Here is a 3,845-nt window from a genome sequence, read left to right as displayed (position 1 = left end):
TCTGACTGATCTAATTTCTGGTTCACCTTTGCAAAATTTTTAGGTTCTAAATAAAAATAATTTTATGAGTAACTGCTCTTAATAAAATTTCTCATAAACATTGATTTATTGGAATGGCTCCCAATACAAGTTATGGGCTATTTAAATTATAACTTGTTAAGTTGCTTTAATTTTAGGCCTTTTTTTTAGTTTTGCCATGTCCTGGGTGACCGAGAACAAACAGGTAGATAGAAATAAAAATCGGGGGGGTATTGTACCTTAAACGTAACATTTAAAGCACCAGGGTTATATAGAAAAAAATTCAGATTTTATTTTGTGGTTTTAAAATAGAAATAAAGGCATAGGTTTCTTTTTTTCTCTGTTCCAGAGGTGGGACCAAGTCACTGTTTTGCAAGTCTCAAGTAAGCCTCAAGTCTTTGTCCTCAAGTCAAGTCTCAAGTGAAGACAGGCAAAAGTCGAGTCAAGTCGCGAGTTGTCAGCTTGGAATTTCAAGTCCTTTCGAGTCGTCTTTTTTATTTTTTTAAACAATGTTCCAATTATGCTAAATGTATATGTAGACCATGTGTTCTTTTAAAACTCAAACACGCAATGCACTCATTGCAAATAAAGCACAGTGCTTTTGAATTTGGATGTGATGCTAAAATAAATATCCGTCAGTCCAAGTGGGTTAAATCTACAGCCAATTTCACATCTCAGTATTGATAAAAACATGTTGCCTGAATCAAACTTGCCAGAATCACTAACCAAGACACAAAATAATGTGCTGCATTACCATCCAGGAACACTCAGAACTATCCCACAGCATTACCTTTCAGGATCCTTACAATTGTAAAAACAATTTGTTTTTTTTACTTTTACAGCAATTTCTGAAGGATAGCAAAATTACTGGATTTTGATTTGTTTTTGTAGCAAAATTATACTATTTGTAAATGGGTTCTGTGCAATGACCATAATGCCGCCATTTGATGAGTTATAACTGGAAAAAACAGTAGACTTAATGCACTGACTGCAGTAAACTATTATCAATATAAAGTCAGAGGAGGAGGAGTAAAACTAACGTAAGAGCCGTGGAGGGAGGTATTTATGGAAAGACAGTAATACGGGAGCAGGATGGGAAAGGGGGGTAAGAAACCGTAGTTTCCCTTATGAATACACCATCCATCCTATGATGGAACTGTTCATCATTATGATGGGACAGAGACAATCTCTCTTCCCTGAGTTCAGGTACAGAACCTGCTTTCTGATCCTGACCCCGCTCACTATCCACCTGGTTCCTGAGCTAACACGGTGCACATTATCTGTGGATACGTTTGAAGCACCGAATTTATACAGCATGACTAAACATAGCATACAAGTGAAAGATAAGCAGTATCACCAAAGTAACCCAGAGTTGCTAACACGACATTAGCTAGTCAGTTGTCTCATAATAAAAGAAAAGGACCGCTTACCTCTTTGTGCAACTTCAAATGTCAACAGTTGGAAGTTGTATCTTCATCTGAGATCCTGGTCTTGCAGGTTTTGCATGTTTCACTCCGTTTTTAATTGGATATTTCATGACTGATGTATCCAAAAGAAATTACTCACAGGAGTATATCTGCTTTGAGCGTTTTTTTCATCTCTCATTTTTATCCCCGTTATTTTTAAATCCTGTTAATTTGATTGGTTGTGCTGCAGCTACGCACACATACATACAGAGTGCGGAAAAACAGAGGAAGGGTCTGCGCCGGTTAATACAGAATGAGTGAAATTAATTAATGCGGTCACTTTATAAATAATGTGTTTTAAATTTTTGACTTGAGTGAAATATTAAGTCTTTTCAAGTAAAGAGCTTCAAGTCAAGTCCCAAGTCAATGGTGTGAAAGTCAAAGTTACATCCAATTCTTTGAGCATTTTTTCAAGTCAAGTCTCAAGTCTTGATTTTAACGACTCGAGTCCAAGTCATGTGACTCGAGTCCCCACCTCTGATCTGTTCTCTCTTCTGTTTTCAACTCCCACTCTGAGCTGGTCCACTTGCTCAGCCGCTCCTCCCGTTTCAAACTCTTCTAATTAACTAAAAGTTAAAGAGTTAAATATGAATGAGATGTTTGCTACCTTTGACAAAAAAGCTTAAGTCTATGAAAGCATTGCAGCAGTTTAGCTAATGAGGTAGCTCATCATGATTCAGCCAAAGTAAGAAAATAATGAACTGCAGTCTGATNATAGGTTTCTTTTTTTCTCTGTTCCAGAGGTGGGACCAAGTCACTGTTTTGCAAGTCTCAAGTAAGCCTCAAGTCTTTGTCCTCAAGTCAAGTCTCAAGTGAAGACAGGCAAAAGTCGAGTCAAGTCGCGAGTTGTCAGCTTGGAATTTCAAGTCCTTTCGAGTCGTCTTTTTTCTTTTTTTAACCATTTTTCCATTTTTGTTAATTTTATTTGTAGACCATGTGTTCTTTTAAAACTCAAACACGCAATGCACTCATTGCAAATAAAGCACAGTGCTTTTGAATTTGGATGTGATGCTAAAATAAATATCCATCAGTCCAAGTGGGTTAAATCTACAGCCAATTTCACATCTCAGTATTGATGAAAACATGTTGCCTGAATCAAACTTGCCAGAATCACTAACCAAGACACAAAATAATGTGCTGCATTACCATCCAGGAACACTCAGAACTATCCCACAGCGTTACCTTCAGGATCCTTACAATTGTAAAAAAAATAAATAAATTTTAACTTTTACAGCAATTTCTGAAGGATAGCAAAATTACTGGATTTTGATTTGTTTTTCTAGCAAAATTATACTATTTGTAAATAGGTTCTGTGCAATGACCATAATGCCGCCATTTGATGAGTTATAACTGGAAAAAACAGTAGACTTAATGCACTGACTGCAGTAAACTATTATCAATATAAAGTCAGAGGAGGAGGAGTAAAACTAACGTAAGAGCCGTGGAGGGAGGTATTTATGGAAAGACAGTAATACGGGAGCAGGATGGGAAAGGGGGGTAAGAAACCGTAGTTTCCCTTATGAATACACCATCCATCCTATGATGGAACTGTTCATCATTATGATGGGACAGAGACAATCTCTCTTCCCTGAGTTCAGGTACAGAACCTGCTTTCTGATCCTGACCCCGCTCACTATCCACCTGGTTCCTGAGCTAACACGGTGCACATTATCTGTGGATACATTTGAAGCACCGGATTTATACAGCATGACTAAACATAGCATACAAGTGAAAGATAAGCGGTATCACCAAAGTAACCCAGAGTTGCTAACACGACATTAGCTAGTCAGTTGTCTCATAGTAAAAGAAAAGTACCACTTACCTCTTTGTGCAACTTCAAATGTCAACAGTTGGAAGTTGTATCTCCATCTGAGATCCTGGTCTTGCAGGTTTTGCATGTTTCGCTCCGTTTTTAATTGGATATTTCATGACTGATGTACCCAAAAGAAATTACTCACAGGAGTATATCTGCTTTGAGCGTTTTTTTTCATCTCTCATTTTTCCCCCCGTTATTTTTAAATCCTGTTAATTTGATTGGTTGTGCTGCAGCTACGCACATACATACAGAGTGCGGAAAAACAGAGGGAGGGTCTGCGCCGGTTAATACAGAATGAGTAAAATTAATTAATGCGGTCACTTTATAAATAATGTGTTTTAAATTTTTGACTTGAGTGAAATATCAAGTCTTTTCAAGTGAAGAGCTTCAGGTCAAGTCCCAAGTCCATGGTGTGAAAGTCAAAGTCAAGTCTCAAAGTCTTGATTTTAACGACTCGAGTCCAAGTCATGTGACTCGAGTCCCCACCTCTGATCTGTTCTCTCTTCTGTTTTCAACTCCCACTCTGAGCTGGTCCACTTGCTCAG

Source organism: Poecilia formosa, unplaced genomic scaffold (genome assembly GCF_000485575.1).
Source record: "Poecilia formosa unplaced genomic scaffold, Poecilia_formosa-5.1.2 Scaffold693, whole genome shotgun sequence".
In the NCBI taxonomy this organism is placed as follows: domain Eukaryota; kingdom Metazoa; phylum Chordata; class Actinopteri; order Cyprinodontiformes; family Poeciliidae; genus Poecilia; species Poecilia formosa.
This window is presented reverse-complemented; position numbering follows the sequence as displayed.